Below are 21,621 nucleotides of genomic sequence, written 5' to 3' on the forward strand. Positions count from 1 at the left end.
AGTTCGCACAAATTATCAGCTGCTGAAAAAGAAAAGGAGGTGTGCGAAATTTGATATTGAGTTCGTCACGCTAATTAATTCCTTATAAAATCTGCAGATTATCCGCCATTTTTTCTTTTTTTTCTGGGTATTATAAACTTCGTTGCAAACTTAATAGCTATACCCAGGGTATAACAACAAAAACAACATTATTGAAAAATCTTTTAACAAGTATGTGAATAAATGACCATAATAAAACTAAATAAACCAATAAAATGGCATTGCCCATACATTGCATTGAAACAAGTGTTTGTATTTTAGCGGTTGTTTGTGTTGTTGCTGTGTTGTGCCGCGCGTGCGCCGGAGAATATTTCTATTCCTGAGTGGTTTTTTTGTGTATATTTGCTTGTGGCACAAACGTTATTTCTGCTCCGACTCGGGATCACGTCGGTATCACAGATTTTCGTTGTTATAACTTTTGCGAAACGCCTACTATTTGCTGATATTGTTGCTTTTGCTCACATCAACGCATAACAAGTTGTCTTATTTATTTTTATAGCTGATTTAGCCAATTTTTCGTTTATAATCATTATGTCGTTGGGTCTCAAAAAAAATCCACCAAATCAGCTACATTCAGCGCGTAGTTAAGAGTTGCGACTGTTAGTGTAAATATAAACGCCCTTCGATTGTGAGGCGAGTGCGTTGGAGATAATTTGGAATCCGTATTAAGTGTTGAAATAACATTATTTCGCATATTCTTTTTCAAGCTATAATAATTATAGAAAAGTTTTAGGAAATTATGTTACCTTGCAATATCAAATCTGCAATGCTATATCAATCCTTGACATGATTTTTCTTGTGTGTCCCTTAGCGTGATGTAGCTAACTTCCCTTGACTCATAAGTTGACGTCACTTAATCCCTAGTTTGACATCTAAATTGACCTCACTTGACTTCTAATTTAAACTTGCATGACTCCTAACTTGACTTCGCTAAGCTCCTCAGTTGCTATAGCCGAATTGTTTATTAAGCATTTAGACTTCTTTAATGCCCAAGAGAAACAGGCTTAACTTTTTAGAAGTTCAAATGAAAAATTCCTTGCTTTATCACAATTTATTTAAGAATGACATTAAAAGCAAAAACAGGTATGCTGATGGGCAAAATTGAGCAGCACAGTGCCTCAAAGCTAGAGCTAAAAAATAACTACAAACACAATGCTTCGATAGTTGTTTTATACTAATAAAAATGTGACTGCAGACGCCGCTGCATTGTGGGCAAAGTAATTCTTAAAAAATAGTGTTAGTAGTGGTTTAAATGCCGAAAACATAACGTTGCCTACATTCAGGATGACGTTCCATTTTTGACTCGATTATTACAGATACATAATTTTGATAATGTGATTTTCTAAACTCAGCCGCCTTTCACATAGAAACTATTCTTTATTATACATCTTTCTAGAAGTAAGTTTTCTTTAAAAAACTACTTTTCGTCACATAAACTGTTATATCAATTTAAAAATTCTCATAAAATGTTGCCTTCATCTGTACTAGGCTAAGCTGGAAAAAATTCCTCTGTAGACTTTTCAACGAATTTTGAAGTAATCCTACGTATTGTCCAATTTTTAAATAAATCATCAAATATGAAATACACCTTAGTCTGTACATCGTGATTGTTCCTCAGTTGAATTCTTACAACTAAAAACTTACTCACGGTTTTCCAACCTCCTCTAAATTTTTATCGTGGTTATTGCCAATATATATTGAATAGTAAATTAAACCTGTCAGTATAATAATAATTATTTTAAGGCTCGTATTAAAAACCAAATTACAACAAAAGCACAAACGTATATTACTAGTGCATGAGAAGGGAACATAAATAAGGTACGAAGGGAATCAGCCCACTTCGCGCATGTTTCCTTAATAAAATCAATTCCCAGAGAGATTTCGCAACGAAAAACGTGTTAGACACTGTTCTCCGGCAAAGAAAAAATATAATAGTGGTGATGAAAACTGTAAGTAACTATAAAACTTGCCCATCAGTTAGCTCTTTCACCTATTTGTGCATGTGTTTGAGTTTTTCAAGAGCCGTTAAACCGCAAGATATGCCGGAAGTGCTACTCTCACCATTGCTATCCAAACGGCGGTAGAAAATAAATAAAAAGCTGAAGCTAGAAATAAAATTACAACAAAAGTATGAACATAAAATGCAACGAGGTGCAGCATCTTTAAAACTTCACATAGACGAACTGTTCGCTGATCGCGCTGCCCAGCAGCAAGCGGGCTGTGGCAAGCCGTAATTTTCAATATTCCAGCCGAAGAAAGCACTTGTGTCGAATGCAGTTAGCTTCTCGATTAAGGCAAGCGAGTATTGTGTGGTGGGTGGTTGTTGCATGCAACAAGCTTTGTGCTTTTACATAGTTGCTGGGCCGGCCTATCAGCGGACCCATCATCGGCTTGTTGGCGCGCGCAGCAGGTGATCGTTCGGTTTTGCTTTTCTCGTTTCCTTGCGATCTTTTTCCTTCTTTTTTTACATTTAATCGCTTTAGCAGTGAAAGTGGAAATGTGCGCAAGCAAGTGACCTCTGGCCCATGCGACATGGATGAATAAACTATAATGAGTTATGGGGTCCGGCCCGACTGATAACAGGAAAATTTTGCTTTGTCGATTTTTAGATGCTGAGATTTAGGAAAATAAGGGAACAAGCTAAAAATTTCTTAATATATTTTTGTTTAATTGTGATTGTGTTTGGTCCACTGAAGAAACATAAGAAATAAGGGATGTTATCGCCACATATTTCGCATATTATAATGAATGAACTTTAGAAATGTCAATTATCTATTAGAAAATAATGGTAACTTGAATGTCATCGAATCTTCTTAGTAATTCATTCTAGTGATCTCTACATAGAAGAAACTAAAATTTTTGTTTGTTAGAAAGTTTTCTGGATTAAGGGAAGGGAAATTTTTATACCTTGAACAAGGTAACGATGTTGCAACATCCAAAAGGAAACGGCAGAGACCCTATAAAATATATATATAAATGACCAGCGGGATGAGCCGAATCGATTTAGCCATGTAAGTTTATCGGTCTTTAAATATACGAAGTTGTCTCTGTCTTTTTGAGATACCGATCTGAAATTTTAATCCTTTTTTTTCTCACCAAGAAGCAGCACATTCGTCGGAACAGCCGATATCGGAATAAAGTAATTGTATGGAAAGCAAGATATCTTCGTCAAATTTGGTATGGGCTATTGACCAAGACAATTACATAATAGTCCTAATATCCCACTACGAGACTAAGGAAAACTCGGTAAAGTTAAAAGAATAGGAAGAATATTTTTCTGAGTTCTTCGTTTATATGCCGATCATAAAAACAATTAAAAGATAATTCGGCAAAAAACTATTATGTAATATCACTAAACTGTAGAAATATTGTTAATACCTATGGTTCTGTCTGAATGAATGTCGAGTAAACTTAAAGCTCAAGATTCTACACAATTTAGAAAAAAAAGTAGTTTAAGGAAAAGTTAGAAAAAAAACTTCACAAGTATTGGATGAAATTTTGACAGTGTTCTAGATAAGATTAGCTTTTCAAGGCAGGTATGGAAACTTTTTGCTTGAAGTTACTTCAATAAGCTTGCAGATCTTTCAGCCCATAGTCTTTAGTCATATTCCTCGCATTACTAAAATTGTCATCTACTATAAGGAAATGTGACTTCTCAAAAAGTCATCAAAAATACTTGATCTACTCCCATAGAAATGCCAACTGACATCACATGTGAAATTATTACAAAAATTATGCTATTTAAATGTCGCTCAAGTATCTTGGAGGCTTGCGCTGTGTGCTACAACAGCAGTTATTGATTTAACTTGCAGCAAAATGCCACGTCGTGCCAATAAACCAAAATAATATAGATATAAAATTTGTGTAGACGGCTTGGTGTCAAATCTGCCTCCAGAGAAAATGAATATAATTAGCATATAATATATAGTCAAATCACTATGGCTAATTATTTCCCCAAGACGTGGTACAAAATCCAACTTATAAAAAAAATAAAATTTTGGTTTTATCTTCCAGACAACTTATTTCAACTAAGACAATGTATGCCTCCAAAAAAGCACCCTTTGAATGAAAAGCAAACATACACATTAGCATACAACTACAACAAGTAGGCAACTTGCCGCATAGCGTTAGTGGTAAATTTGTGTCGAACAGGCATTTAAAGTTGTCACAAGCAGGCACGATTACGAAGCAAAAACAAAAACAGAGCACACGACTCCTGCATGGGACTCACTTTCACAAAAGGAAGCAAAAGATAAATTTCTAATATTGCAGCATGAAATTACGATTATGATTGACAGCAACGTTGCAACTGTGTGGCTGCAGCGCGCCACCGCTTTTGGTGCCGTTACCTTACAAGCCGCTGCGACTTTTGATTCGTGCAACCCCATTTTGACGCATCAATCAAACAATCAAATTTTCCGTCTGTCCGCGCCACCTTAAATGTACCATACAACATGACTTTGCGGTATGGCTTGAGCATGCAAAAAATCCATACATTAAGACATACATGTGCCTTAGTGCGCCACCATCGCGCCACCGTCGCGCCGCGTCGTTTAGTGGCGTTTCTGTTTGTGCAACATGACAGCGAAGCAACACCATATGAACACCAAGCGCCTAATAACTGCAATGTTTGTAAACAACGCTAGCAATACAAGCGTCGCAATGAAGTGGGTATCTCCGGCTGCCATTGCTTGACACAAGTTTTACTATATCACATAGACACGTACATAGAAACAAACAGGCCATCGATTGAACCATTCAGTAATCTTCGTGGTTCGATCGCGTTGCCTTAATCGTCGCGTAATCAATGAAAAACACTTGTCGCTGCTGTCTGCTGCTCGTGTGGCATACAACGTTTGCTGATGAATGCACAAATTTTAGGTTATCAACGTCTGCCCGCACTCATGTGTCTTGTTCTTCTGTCGCTGATATTTCTGTGTTTATGAGTATTTAGTATCGTCTTAGCTGGACCGCTTGAGGACGTGCTTATGATGATTCCGCATTTAAAGTGATGTAGAATCACTGCTATACATCAGTCTCTTCGAGCTGGTTAAACTGATTATTGAATATTTATACTCTGAACTTTGCGATGAAGTTTTAACACCCAGAAGGAAACTGCGGCAGTGTGACCAGCCGAGGCGATTTAGCCGATATCGGAAAACTATACAGCATAGCTTAGGGTACGTAAAAAAACCGAATTTTTCATTTCGGTTGGTACTCCGAAAAATAGGTTCTAACACACTTCTAAGTAAGTCTTTCCTGGCATGAGCTCTTAGTTGCAATGGAAAGGTCCCCAGCGTTACAGTGTACGACATAAATTTTTCCATCTAAGTAGAAAAACTCTTGCCAGCCGGTGCCACTTTGGGATCGGTAGGAAAGAGGCATAACACTCTTAACGAGAAAAAATACACTCTCCACGTATTTCATTATTACTGTTCTAGTACTTGTATGTAGCGCAGAAACATTAACGATGACGAGCCGAGGGTTTCCTCGGTTAAAAAACATCCTTTTTTCAAAAATTTTTTTTCTCATAAACATATTAAATATTTTATAAAAACTTTTGATTGTTACAAACATAATTAACAAATAAATTCTGAAGTTTTTGGAAAAAAATATTTTAAACTCGGCCAATGAAGCGACATTTCCAGTGACCCCTCGGAAAATAGAAAAAGATATTCTATGATTACGTTTTTTTTGTATTACATAGAACAACTATTAATTTCCGCTATGGATGTATGGCATTTGTACAGTACTTGTATAATATTCGACAGTTATCACTTTGTCACCTCTAGTGAATAACACTTAATCAGTGACTTGCAAATTTACGACGACTTCCTTATGTCGGATTAAAATCAACGCGAGGCGAGCGCGATTAGTGAAACGATTAACGACAGTTCGTAATTAATCGTGTGCAGTTTTTTACGAATGTAAAGTGCTTATATAAGCACCATCCGCAGAGGTAAGTACACATGTATATAAAAAGTTTGTACAGGTATGAGTGCATGACTGGCACGTAGCATATGCGAACGCCTACACTTCCAACTACGACATTCAGAGCAGATATAGTTGGTGTTTTGTTTTTTTTTTTTGCTTGGAAATTGTATCCGTGATTGTTTGCAACAGAAACGTGAGTGGAAATCGATTGATTTACAAGTGACCAGAGCAGCGCGTGATCCAGTGCAATTGCTGCGGTAATTACAAAAGTCAAATTTAGCGGCAATGTTGAGCCGCACTGACATGTTGCAAGTGCAGCCGCGCTGCTGTGGCAAACAAAAAAGACTTTCAGTTCCGAGTTTTGGTTAAAAATCCGAAAAAGACAGCAATTGTGCATTGTGTGCGTGTGTGAACTGCAGCAACAACAGTGGCGGCATCAGCAGTTTTTGCATGCGGCAACGCTGTGAAGCGCTGCTAAGCAACAGGACAACGCTTGGCACCCAGCGGGTTTTGCAACATGCCGGCAGAGGCGGGCAAATATTTCAAATGCCTACCGAGCGAAGCAGGTAGTTGCCACGCTGACGAAAGAAAAACAGATTACATTCAAAAAAGAAAATAAGAAATAAACAAACATACAAATTGCTTAATTACATAAATGTGCGCGTTTGTTGCTTTTTCGACGTCAAATCGCCGGTATTTTAATTTTAAAGCGTCTAAGCAAACTTTTTTTGCATTCTTCTTTCACCTTTTTCTCTCTGTCTAACTCCTAATTTTATTAGCCCTCGCGTCACCGCAAATAATTGCGGAAACTTTCACGATTTTGGGTGAATTTGGAGACATTTGTGGTATTTGGTGTCGTTGTGGTGCACTTCATTAAAATAACCCATTTAAACTATTTTAGGCATTTGTTGAGGGTAGGTCTTTAGAATGACTGACATATGTGAATTTTGCCACCTACATAGTCGTATTAGACATCTCAGTGCTTCTAATAAATAGTATATTGAGTATAGTGCCAGTTTGTGAGTCACTGGAAAAACGGATATAGACCTTCAAATACGGGCTAATTTTGCAAATTTACTTTAATCATTTGCATTAAAATTTTATCAAAAAATTGCGCTTATTTGGCCTACCGTCGGAATCACAATACTCAAGAGAGTCAATGGACGAAAATCTTTCTAACAACTTATTTTATCTGAAACAAAATAAAAACGGATTCTAAATATACATTCGGCTTCCTAGTAAAGTAGGTTCTTCCGCAAAATAGTGGCTTAATAAACTTGGACCAAAATCTGTCAAAGCGAGATTCATCGGCTTTTGGATCAATCCATAATGTTGATGCCGATTGAAGGAAATGCTGGGTGATTGTCATTAAAGTTACTTAGCGATAGATTCCTGAAACGAGTTGCTTCGAGGGAGTAACACCATAGAGAAAATAGTGTTAGAGGGCTTGACTGAAGATAGTGACCTAACAATGTGAGGGACACGTTAGATGTATCAAGGCAAATAATTGAACAAGGGTCACTTTGGTTCTACTAGGCAACTTAAGTTATTCATTCGCAAAAGGTAGTGGTGTAGTTCCTAAGACGTTTATGTTTATCATAATGGAGTTACGTCTTCTTTCAACTGAAAAAGCATCCAATACCATCGTTACCAATCTCAGTAAAACTGTAAGTTTTCGAACGTTTTTTTATCACTTGAAAGCTGCCTAATTATCACTGCACCCCACAGAAAATATTTGGCGAAGAGTTTTATCTTTATAATGTCCTCTCACAGCCCACTTATTAACCCAAAACAAATATCAGAAAAGTATCACATTTCTATTGAACAATGTGACAGCTGAAAGCACGTACATAAACACGCACAAGTGAGCAGATATCTGCAAACTTGCTGAGAGAACAATCATCATTTCCTTCCTTTTCGTATGTAAATGCTTGTCACTGCTGCTGCCCACCGGCTGTAGATATCAGCAAAAGGACACACGCACACAACATCACACGGATATTTATTGTATTTACTTGCAGTCAAAACTGGACAACGATTTGCAACATTTCCTTCTCTAGTTTCACACGATGCGGCAACAGCCACATCCCGTCATGCTGCCTTTAAGCGCTGACAATACATGTCCCATGTTGTTGCATGTCGCTTGTTGCACGTTGCTGTCGCGCGCTTGACATTTTTGCGCCCAAATGTAGCGCATTGAAAACCACATCCATAATGTTGCATTTCACCACGCCAGGAGAGTACACGCGAGTATGGGTGTGTCGCATAGTGGGTATTGTACGTGTGTGGGCAAACTTTCGCGATGCACCAATGTGGCAGATATGACAGTTCACAGCGTTGTTATCTTCGTTTTTTGTTGTTATCATGTTGCTTTTGTGATTTAGTTTGCTTATGGTCTTAGCTTATTTATTTCGTGGTTATTTGACTTTGCTTTTGGCATTTTGTGTTGTGTTGACAGCTGGAAATTTGCAATTGTTTATTGTAGCGAAGCTTCTTATCCGGCGTCACCTTACGTGTGGGCTCTAAGCACAAGGAGAACGAAATCAGCTTTGGTAATGTGATACTGGAGTTAAGATTTTTTTCGCAATGGTGAAGAAGCATAATAGAATTCCTATAACGAGACTCTTCGATTTTAGAAATTTAAATCAGTTTCTTGTTTTAGTGAAAGGTGACTCATTGGAGGGTGTATTATACCAGTCCTATAAGTACTTGGACCATAAAAGAAAATCAAAAAATACCGGAAATGACAATTTATTCTACTACATAGTCTTCATCTAGTTCGAAACATGGGCATGGCGAAGGTGTGCGCCGGTGCTTTGTTATGGTGGAAGAGAACTTTCTTCTTCGCAAATGAGGCTGTTTTGTTATAAAACTCGTCATCGAGTCAGCATTGTAATGCCTTGTGACAATGGCCCCTAGTGTTTATTAGAGAACCCATGTTTCCACGAAGGTTGCGAAATGAAGCAGAAAATCTTTTGAATTACGCTTAAGTAGCATAACACATTAGTTAGAAGGGTCGCGTCAGGACAACACAGATTTTTGTGAATTGCTCTCGAAGAAGTCCTTAGAAGTCATCATAAAGATACATACTATGATGCTGAACCATCAAAAATTTATTCAACAATGCAGCAAAATATCAAGCGTCTCATCCCTATAAAATCATCCATGAACAGTATCTTCCACTAAGACATTTCGTGAATGAATTACAAACTCTCCGTCTTCTTAAAATCATGTTTTAGGGCAAACTACTTCGAGATCTTAAATAAAGGTATTTTTCCAGGAAGTATAACTTGATTATAGATAAGCAACTAATAACAGTCTAATATTATTGTGGGCATCACAATCTTATCGTGATATAAAAGTTTTAAACAATTTTATGTCAATATAAGATAATATTTATATGAAAGAATCATAAGTCATATCATAAGTCAAAAGTATATTATTGAAAGTAATCGCTTAAATCACATAATAAAAATAAAAAACTCTATATTCGTTTGTTGTATGTATTATTCGCCATTAAATTATAAAAAATGTATTTATAGCCCATCAATATTAATTATTGTCAAATTAAATGAATAATAAATCCCCTATATTACAATTTTTTTGGTCTTTCATTATTTATCATCACAATATATAAAAACGTTCAAAACTTACCGACAGAGCTTGTTAAGACGCCCCTTTGACATGTGATAAATTGCGTGATATGCAAAAATTAGGTACTATTAAGAGAAATTTATGGATAAACAATTATAATGAAATAACTGCAAATGTAAATTGATAGAAATAGAAAGCTTTTGCCAATATGCATGGCTCAAACAACGCACCGTTGAGTTGCAAATAAATTAGCAATAGAAAAATAAAATACAAACAATTACACAGCGTAGTCAACGCCCATTGCACAATTAACGAGTCACACCTGCTGTCGCTAACATGAATTTACCAAAACTTGTAAGAGGAGGCAAAGATAAATGCTGTTGCGTCCATATACATAATATGCATTTCAATAGAGTGCTTAAATTAAATCCCAATTTCATATACTCTATGAAGGAATGGAAATAATTCAATAAATTTTAAACAATACAATACATATTATATAGTAAAGTGTTTAGTAGTTATTTTTTCCAAAAACCAATTTTAGTCAACCAGTGTATTAGCCCGAATACCGCAGATTTCTGAATGCGACATCTATATACAGCTACATAGTTTTTATTTAAAGATTTAACTTCCTTTATTTTTGTGTCCTATTTCCGAAATAAGCGTATTAGTCATCAGAAGAGCTGAATTTTAATGAAAACAGAAATGAGAAATCGCCTTTCTATCGCTGAATTAAATTTGTTTCATTTGTTTATTTGAGACGATTCTTTTGCAATTTTGAACAACACCTGCAAGTATCTCCGGAGGCAACTAACATGGCAAAGCCTTACAATCTTTTAAGTTAAGAAAAATCCCAAAATTATAATTCAGAAATTTTTAAGTCTTTTGTGACTAGTGATTTATTGCCATTGAAAATTAAAGACGATCTAAAAATAAATTTTTTCATCATCGTGGAAGGTTTTAAAATTGTACGGCATGAACCTAAGGCATTTAAAATACTGTTTAGGTCTCCCTAAATATTCTATAGTTATAAAATTGAAGGAGATAGGCTACGGGAAACAATAGGGTAATAGAAGATTTCCTGGTAAACACGGGCAACTGAATAAATATATATAGCAAAGTAATGAATGTAAACACCATAGAGTGATTCTGCATCGATTGCATTATAGATTTGGAAATTTAAACTGAACATACAATACCTCCCCGTTTTTGCTTTCCATTTAGAAGTGATAGACGTAAAAAGGGCCAGTCCTATTTATTTGACTACGAGTGAAACTGTACCAAAATTTCTGAAATTACAACTACAGTTGCATTCTGGGGAATTAATCAGCATAAAAGGAAAGCAACCTGTAAGATATGAAGGCAAATGTGGTGAAAAAAAGAATAGGTATAGTGGACTTGTCACATCGAATCTCAGATAGGCCCACGGATAATGTTAAATACTACTTGGAATAAGTCAGTTATTATGCTTATGTGGCTTTCAAGCGGTTTGCATCAGAACCAGATTTAAACATATTGTGATGAGTCCCTTTTTTATCTTGTAAGCTCACTCGAAGAAATTTGACAATAGCTATATAGTATGTTACTCATTTTGATGATTTGCTTTTCTCTACTTCTGTATGTTTTATAAATATTGTTGCCTGGTGGTCAAAAATCACAGACTTTTATTTACTTTGCCAATATTACCATAGAGAGAAAGATATACAATAAGGTGTATAGTTAATGGACTCAACGTCCGTGCTTCTAGCAATTATTATTCGTTTACACTTCACCTTGGTAGTTGTTGTTTGTTGCTGTGCTTTTATTTGCCTAGTAAACACTTCCTTTAGTTTGGGACCAACAAATAATTTAGTTTTCAATTCAATATGCAAATCTAACCTAACACTGTCCACCCATTTTGTAGCCACTTTTCTGTGATGATTTCATTCACCTGCTAAGGCAACAAATATAGCGGTGTCACTTATGTTATTGCTGTTGTTGCCTGTCGCTGATCGCTTGAGCGCTTTAATTGCATTTTATGTCACTGATAAAGCCAAGACAAAGGCTGTTAGCCAAACGGACAGTCCAAGCGGTTGATAGCAGGAGTAGCGGACGGGTCATTGCGTAGTGTGGACCAGGCAACAAGTCTACTTATTGAAATTATATAAGTATTTTAACACACATGTTAAGCTTTTTGTAACGGAAAAGAGCTAATGAAATGGAAAAACAGGAACAACAACAGCGATCCCGCTATAAAGATAAATCAAATAGCGAAACACAGCGCTCAATTGAAGTTTGAATGGAAATGTCGATCAGCGGCCAAGCAACAGCAGCGAACCACTGCCTCGCCATCGCTCGACTCCTCAGCACAGCCACCTACCACTATCTCATGGCTGTGGTCAACGAGTGTCAACGTCAACATATTACGGAAATTCTAGCAGCGCTTGACAGTTGCGACAGTCACCGAATACAACTACAGCAATGGCAATCGCAACAATATGACTCCGATTACTCCAATTGGTGTATGTGAACTGCTCGGTGACATCTTCAGGCGCAATGTGCTTTGGAAATGTTTTTTCGGTTTGCGGTGCTCACTCGTGTCTGTTTTTACGTCGGTTTATTTGCTTGCACCATTTATGTCGGAGCGTGTAAGTGCGCAACCACTGTGAGTAAGCGTTATGCGACCAGATGCAAATCACAGCCGCGGAACAGAGCGTTCGCATTTCTTCGTCGGATTTTGCTCTACAGGGGTTCAATTTCATGGAATAATTGAATGAGAGACACTTGCTGTTAGTTTAAGGGCAATTGCTGGACATGAATGTCATTCTATGGCGGCAATTTAAGGACTACACTGAGCAATAAAAGTATTTGAGTAAGCACAGAATACGAGAATACTAAGATTTGTCAAATCAGAAACGGCAGAAATATTGTAATCTTCGACGAATCAGACAAAATAGGATAACTAAATAAAGGCAATGAGATCTTAGATATTACTACCAAGGAACAATAAGTTGCTAAGTTCTTGAGGATTAATTTGTTATAGCTAGGATGGAGCTTTCTTTGTGAAAAAATATAAAGGGCAGCGAGAAGACAGCTTCTGAACTATTCAGGTGCTATCTAGACTTATTGGAAAAATTTTATAATTTCTTGGCTTTGGCTGCCAGCATGAGGCCTCAAGCACTGATTTTCCTCCAATAAACAGTTCTTACCCCCAACACAAATTTCTTACTATTTTTTGGGTTTAATGTAAAATTACCAGCAAATATTTGCAGTGTCGGTCAGGAGGTGCAGGTGTTTATCTGGAAATTGAAAAGCGATCGATGACATGAGTCCAGCTGCGATTTCAAACAACTACAGCCACGAAACTATCGACAGCAGTACGGCAAGCGAAATGAAATGACAAAACTGGATTGCTGCAGAAAGCCACGATCGCTGATATAACACTAAGTCGGAGTATATGTGTGTGTGAGTCAAATGCTTCAAAGCGTCTGGCATTAATTCAAGTAGGCCTTTGGTGTGGCATGAAAACCAAACTGGAATAACAGAATATCTAACATATTTTAACAGTCGCATACAACAACAATAGAAAACCTTGCATTTCAAGCCGCTCTCACTAAGTGTTGCTGTTGCTTTGAATTGCATCAATTTCAGTGATATTACTTCGGTCAACTTGTCAATGGCAGTACCGTTTGAATTGAAGTCGTCGAATAAGAGCCCCATTTTAATTGAAGACTGTTGTTGCTCCCAAAGCAACAAACACTTGACCTTAACCAGGCCTTTCGCGACTGTTCGAATTCTGAAAGAAAAAGTGCTCATGTCTGTATAAATAAAATTAATTATTTCAAAATAACCAATTCATGTAAATATGTGTGTGTGCATAAAATGAGGTTATAATACTTAATTGCAGAAAATAAAATGAAGTTTAAATTAAAAGCTAAATTGCAATTAAGCTGTGACGAATTTTTGCAAAGCTCCACCAATGAACCGTCTTCACGAAAGTAGGTCCACATATACAATTTCAACTCATGCGATTTATTTGAAATTTTCAAATAATAATTTCGTTATATTACATTAGGGTGAGACTTAGATGATGACCAAATTCATAATACAGTTTCCTAACTTCATTAAAACTAAAATATACGCTAATTTGCAACTGAAATTTTCACTCCAAGTAAAGGTAAATTTTGGTTCTGCTTCGAATTATGTAGTTATGCTGTAAATAGTGCAAAGCTTAGGGTTGTTCAAGCAAACTTAAATAACAGAAGTAAGAAATTTCTATTTAAAATGATATGTAATAAGGTTTATTTTTGAGGACATCACAAATATACCAATTTGTACCCCAATCAGTGGAGGTTGCAATACTTGCCTTACCTTGTATTGACTCAAATTTATCAGAGCTATTTTATATATTCTGTGCATGTTTTTAATTAGTTTAAAGATAGCAGTTGCTTAGATTGGATCTGATCGGGTCGAGTAAGGTCGTTTAAAAAGAAACTAAATGAATGGCAACTCTCTCATTTATTTACACTAATTTATGTGTTATGTATTTAAGTTGATGGATTCCTTAAGGAAAATTGAATGAAACAAAACCCGTAGATTACTTAGTTGGAATATATCTTAGAAGCCATAACAAACACTTTTTTTAAGAACATAAAATCTAGGCTTTAACAGTAGAGTCTTATTTGTTCAAATGATATAGAGGTTGTCAAAAAAGTCTTGCGGTATATTCGCTAGTTGGCGCTGAAAGCGCGTAGTTCTAGTTTTATTCGTCGCATCGGGTCATGCTATACCTTTTTGGAAAGCTCATTTTACGCGCTAACACGTGTTTGATTGATTGTCGTTTATTTTAAGTCGTTCGTGAGTTATATCGTCGCAAACATGGAGCAAAATAAAGAGAAAATACGGCATATTTTACAGTACTACTACGATAAAGGCAAAAATGCATCTCAAGCCGCCAATAAAATTTGTGCAGTTTATGGACCCGTTACACAGTTTCCATTTCCACCGCACAATGATGGTTTCAACGTTTTCGTTCTGATGTAGAGGTGGTCGAAGATGCGCCACGCTGCGGAAGGCCTGTCGTCGAAAATTGCGATAAAATCGCTGAATTGGTCAAAGAGACCGGCACAGTAGCAGCCGTAGCATCGGTCAAGAGCTGGGCATGAGTCATCAAAAATTCATTTCAATTTCAATAAAAAAAAATCAATAAAAATACCGCAAAACTTTTTTGACAACCCATTATTAATATATTTATAATTTCACTAGAAGTCTTCCTTTCAACAACTTTTCTATAGCTTGGCTCATCAGTCATTTAAAAACATTTTTCGACTTACTGAAATCACTTCCTCACAAAGTTAACTAAAGAGTTAATCCTTTCATTAATCAGTCGCTAATATTGGCAAGTATATAACTTGTTAATTTTATTATTCAGAATACCTAGGAATGCAACTACCATTAATCATAGGTTAGTTAATTAACAACAGTAAATGTCGGTGTTGCTGATGATTGAGTAATGGAAAAGAAGAATGCTGAGGCACATTTAGGAGAGTGTGAGTGTTAGAAGAAAAATTCCAAAAAAAAATTAACATTTGAATAAAAGTTGTAGAAAAGCAATTTCAACCACCTTCCATTTAAACTTTTAAGGTGGAAAATGAAAGCTTCATATTCATCTGTAATTAAAAGGTGGTTCAAAATAAGTAAGGTTAACATATTTTGACAACGTAAAGATGTTCATGAAAAATTGGAAAGAAGTAGATGTAGCCAACATAAACATTTGACATTGTAAGTTAACTAATTTTTAGTCTATATTAAATATACTTAATTTTCAAAGTGTAAAACTCAAAGAGAATATGCTTAAGCAACAACATGGCAATTATTCTTCTTGAACCCGAATCTAGAAAAAATTACCGTTATTTTTTCAAAAATTCAATTACAATGACCTGTAAGCACTCCTATGCAAGAGGCATAGAAACCTCCTCTTTTTCGCATTTTAGTTGCACCATGATGCCAGCTCTGGCTAGGACTAGTTCATCTGATCCACAGTTACCAGTGATATCAGTATGTCATACAACTCATTGTAGGTTTATCTTGATATAGGATGTTAGATCCACCAAGTGATAATGGCCTTCTTTTACTAGCTTTTATGAAACCTTAATAGACTTTAGTCAAAACTACTTTAACTTTATATATGGATATATTTCTTGTATGTATGAATGGATAATTACTTAATTGCAACATTCATCTTTTGCAACGTAATGCTAGTATTCTAAGCACTCACAAACATTTAACTATCAGTCAATGTGTCTGACATTCTATTGAAAATCTAAACAAATTACACTTACGAAGCTAAATTTGAGCAGTGATGAAGTGCAAAGTTTTTACATTTTGACAGGCACAAATGACAGCGGCAAAATAATATTTGATTTAATGCGAAAATTTATGCTTGTGTAGTAAGTGTTAGTCAGTAATAGCTAAGCAGTCGTCGGAAAAGCATTAGCTTTATTGCAACTTACTGCATGATATAAATATAATTAATTACGTAAATATTTGCGAGTACTTTTGTGTGGTCACTGTGATGATACGAGTTTAGCAAATTGTGGTGGAAAAACAGTGGCAAAAACCTGATGCTGCTTTTCAATGTCAACAAACAATAAAGAGCTCAGTGATGATTATGCACTTAGTGTGCTAGTATTTATTTTAATTATCATTACTCAGTTAAATATTTCAAGTACTTGTGCATTAATTGTTATTGCGGTTGATAAGGTTAGTATGCTCTGAGGGAAATATGATATAAATGTAGGTTTTTTGTGACCTTTTATACTCTGTGTGTCATGGGTTAATATGGAGAAATTTGTAGTAGCTTCTGAAGAAAAAATTATTATGGATATTAATTGCGCAAAAATTTATACTCGCCGAAAAATTAAGAAGAAAATATCACCATATTCAATACAATAAAATAAACGTAAGCTAATATATGTCACTGCACTACTTTGTCGTCCCATGTCTATGGTAATGGTTGGTATGGTTTGATTTCTATAAAACTAACTTAATTGAATTTATGTATTAACTAGAGGAACCGTCCAAGCTTCACTGTGGCTGATACATAGATAAAACTACTACTACCATCTACATGATTTATATTAGTTGGATTATAACTATAAGCTAATGATATATAGCGTTTTTATTAAGCAACTTGTGTTAGTTTGCAAAAATATGGATCATAAAGCAATTCGTGTGTTAATAAAGCATTGCTTTTTTTGGGAAAATACTGCTGAATTTTGGCTCAGGGAAATCCACCGTTGAAAAGATATTTGCTAAGCTGGAAACAGGCGAAATGAGCAAAGTAGGTGCCTCGCAAGTTCATAATCCAACAAAAACAACGAATAACTGATTCTGAGAATTGTTTAAGTGCTCTCTAATCGGAGTAAAGCCGAAATTTTTCGTCGGTGATAGAAACATAGCTCCATCATATAGTTCCCACTGGAGTCCAATCGGCCGTCATTCTAGCGGACTTCAAATGATTAACCGGTTCTCAGACGTGGAAAAACGAAAAAGGCGGCTGGAAAGGTTATCACATCAGTCTTTTGGGATGCACGTGGTATAATACATACTCAACGACTTATTACTGAGCCAGTTATAATCTATTTCACTGCGTATTTGGTTGCAGTTCTTTTCTTCTATTTCAAATATTTAGCAATTGTATTATTTTTAAGAAGAATCTGTTTAAAATTGTGCGCATATATTCAAAAGATTGTTACAAACATGAATTTTGAACAAATGTTTATTATTTGAAATATAATTTTTGCATTTATGAGTTGTATTAAACTTTAACGTAAAGAGATAAAAGGTATCCTATGTCCTTACCCTGGTTCTAAGCTACCTCTCCACCAATTTTCAGTCAAATCGGTTTAGCCGTTCTTGAGTTAGAAATGTTGTAACTAACAACAACTTTCTTTTATATATATAGATATACATATTTTCCATAAACTCCATAAAGTAGTAATAATTTCTTGTTGTCTTCTTTTAAGTATTCACAATATGTCAATAATGGAAACATTCATTAAACCTTTTTTATAGCTCTTCAACCATTAGGAAATACCACTTTATTCGTTACTCTCGCCAAATGAGAGATCAAAAATTGTCAAAATCCTTATTTGCTGTGAGATATAAAAACTAAAATCTTTAAAATATTGATTCACAACAACTAAAATTGAGAGTCCAACAGGTTTAATTGATTTTCAGACGAATATTTATCTCTTCCCATAAAATAAAGCATAACAAGTAAAAGTTAGTATATAATTTAATATCTTGTTTTATTTATATATAAATGAGAAAATGTGTACTAGAGTTCCACATTTTCAAATGAAAACAATTACATGTGGGGATTATTATAGGGACCACCACCCACACTCCCCGTCAGGATATTAAACACGATATATTTAAACGATTAACTAGTGTTCTAGTGTTTATTTATAAAAAGTCTTAAATTTAGTTCTTAAGATTATAGTACATATGTATGTATTAGCACAAACGTTCTTGCGGACAACGGCTCGGCACGACTTACTTATTGAACAGTTCACGGCAACTTAAACTTAACTGAATTTTGGCTGGTTTGTCTTTTTTCGTGTTTTGTCAAAAGATTTGGCTGGTTTGTCTTGTTTCGTGTTTTCGTCACATATATTTTCTTGAAATAACTTGGAATATCAATTAAATTCTTAAATGAAATGAATTAATAGAGACTTTGCATCTCTCTTCTCTATCGACGGATTCCTTCATTTTTTACTATACAAATTAGTCACAATTTTTGTTGACCTGTTCAGCCTAATAGTCAATTGTGACAGGGTTGCGTGTCATATGTGTTCTTTTGTCAGCGTTGTATTGTTGACCACTTCTAGTCCGGTGTTCGGATCCCACATACATTTTCTTTAAATAACTTGGAATATCAATTAAATTCTTAAATGAAATGAATTAATAGAGACGACGGATTACCTTCATTTTTTACTGTACAAATTAGTCACAATTTTTGTTGACCTGCTCAGCCTAATAGTCAATTGTGACAGAGGAATTTCATTTAATGGCGAATCTGGCATATATTATATATAGATACCACTCTTTCCTTGCCGCCCAAGTATCGAATTACGATCACATATTCACATACGTACTCATGTACCCAACTCTAACTGATGCGCTATTATCATTAGAGAAGCCTAGTAATGCTCGTAAATTAACATTCAATTACAAGATTCTTCTGTTCGCAACAACTAACAATCGCTTGAAATGTAAATGATGGAGCAATGCTAAAAGCACGTGATCACTTGTGAGTACCGAGCACTTGAAAGTTGTATCGCGTCCTTATGGTGTATGGATAAGTTTGTCTAACTAATGGCCAAGAATTTAGTTAGTCATAGTGAATTAATGGCTGGCATTGGCTGAGTTAGCATATAAAACGAGTAATTGCTGAATTGCTGCCGCTTAGCTGTCATAGCTACTGTCAAAAGGAGTGTTTCAGCTGTCAGCTTCGATTGCGAAACGCTAGGATCGAAGCGATGGATTGAAGCAGGCAAGTCGTGTGCTGCCTTAATGGCAACGAAAAAACCGTCATTAGTCCAATGAGTTGCCGGCAATCTACACATTCGTACTCGTATGTAAATATTAAATATGATCACTTGCGTATTGAACAGCAATTGAAGGTTACGTTTGAATTGTTGTCAAAAATGTATTTTAGCAAGCAGAAAATATGTATAAGAAGAACGTTGGTGTGGTTGAATTTTTTTTTTACTTGGAATTATTACCAAAATTACTGAGTAAAATTTCGAGAGGGAAAATATCTCGTACTTAGTAATTATCTGTAGTTATATCAAAGTTGTAAACTCATTTAATGTTCTCTAGATGAGGCCTGTGAAAAGTTTCAAACTTTTCTCTAATTGACCAGTAAGGTCTTAAATTTCATACTTTTAGGCATCCGGACGAATTGGCTTTAATGGATATTTGTATTCTGCACAGATTTGTAACAGGTTCAAAGCATTTTGGTTTTACATAAGGACTGATTATATCTAGGAATATTTCCATTATTTGCCGTACTTAAGTTAACCCAACACATCCCTAAGCGCTCTTCAAGCAGATATTTTTCGTAGTTCTCGGCTTAGATAAAAATTTATCTTCAGACTTTTCAGTAGACTTAATTTTTAATTACCAGTGAATTTGTTCGCTAGAGTTTTGTAACAGTTTGGATAGACTCCATAGAAAATACAGGTTGGTTTAATGTCTTTTAAAGTATTTCTTTTTTTCTTGTTAAAAGAGGATTCGAACACTGTCACTGTAACAACTATGAGGTATCAAGAAGATTTTGATAGCATTAATTTTACTGCTCTTTTAACGCTTGTATGGTATGAAGAAATGGATGAACTTAAATTATTGTCGAAAACAAGTGAAAACAAAGCAAGACACGATGTTCTTCTAGTTTATGATTTTATGTGTTATTATTTGTGAAGAATTCGGCAGAGGCGACATTAATTGAACGGTCATTATAAATATATACCATATGAGCTTTATAATATGAGATCATAACATCAAAATACCAAATGGCGAGCTTTAGTTAACAACCAGAGCAGTAGGTCTAAGAAATTTCAACCCTAGTGATAAAAAGGAACTTTAAGGATCAAGATACTAGATTAATATTATACTACATGTTAGCAACCGCAAAAATACGATTTATTTACTGCTGGTTTCAACCGCAGCTTAACATTTCAAACCAAGTTCCAGATGCAGATGACTCCCCTCTTATAGGCATTACTTTCGTCATAATTAAAATATAAACCGTATTCATGCAGTATGCATTCAGAAGAATATAAAGCACGATCAAAGCTGGAGGAGTAATTTGCCTGGGCACATCGCAGAAAGTGCGATAAATATCATATAAACATAAATCAAATTACTCACACTCGAACACACACACCTATACATATCAAGGTATACATGTATAGTGAACTTTACGAGTTGCTCAGTCATGGCCGTTGTGGCACAATACTCATTGCCATCTTATCAAATGCGAACTCAACTAGAAATGTGTACGTTAAAAAACGCAACAAGAAACAAAACTCCAACCGGAGACAAGTACTAAATTCGCCGCCAACCGTTGCCAATCTTGCCAGACACTTAATTTGGCGTGGAACTAAAAAAGAGAACAATGAAATAAAACATATTAATTTGATCTTTTGCAGCAATTTGCCTTCCTCAATTACTTATATATGCTCATGCCATATATCTACATATATGAATGTTCTCTTTAGACTGCAATAAATTGTGTTGTTGCACCATCTGGCTGGAGTTAAATTTGGAAAGGTGCTTTCTTGCTTTCAGGAACTTTTATTATTCATTTGTTTTTATAGCAGACTATCAAGCCTTCAACTCCAACAGGTGCTTTTGTAATAATTTGCTGGCTTGTTGCAGATTACGACTTCGCCAGCTTATCCGCCAGTTAACGGTCTTTTAGCAGCTTAGCGAAATAGTGGCAATTCATTGTGCTAAATATGTTGATGTGCTCTTATGTTGATTATGTATGAATTTTAGTGTGTGAAAGGTTTGGCTGAGAGACGCCTGGGATTTTATTCTGTATTGACTGTAACAATATTTTAAATTAGTTTTTGCGATCGGTTTAGACTTGAGACTAAGTTTTCTCGAAAGCATTTGAAATTGAGAGGTAACTAGCCTCAATTTTTCATTCTTTGTGACCAAATTCCACAGCATCAATATAAACTAATTCACTTCCCATTACACTATACATAAAAGCCGTTTTGTTTTGCAATTGCTATGCAAATTTTTAACCCGAATAGCTCTCTAAATCTACAAGTAGGTATTTTATATTTTTGAAAAACTCCTGAAATTGTAGCAAATCTGACTCACCTCGCTAAATTGTAAACCGCGTCATGTTTGATTGCTTTCGTAATGATTATATCTCAAAATCAGTTTAAATTTGTTCGTTTTTTTCCTCTTCATGAGATCTCTTGTACCTCCAGCCAGCAGTTGTCATTGTTACTTAAATTGATTTCTTGCAACAAAGCGAACTCGTTTAAATTG

Source organism: Bactrocera neohumeralis, chromosome 2, assembly GCF_024586455.1.
Source record: "Bactrocera neohumeralis isolate Rockhampton chromosome 2, APGP_CSIRO_Bneo_wtdbg2-racon-allhic-juicebox.fasta_v2, whole genome shotgun sequence".
Classification (NCBI taxonomy): Eukaryota; Metazoa; Arthropoda; class Insecta; order Diptera; family Tephritidae; genus Bactrocera; species Bactrocera neohumeralis.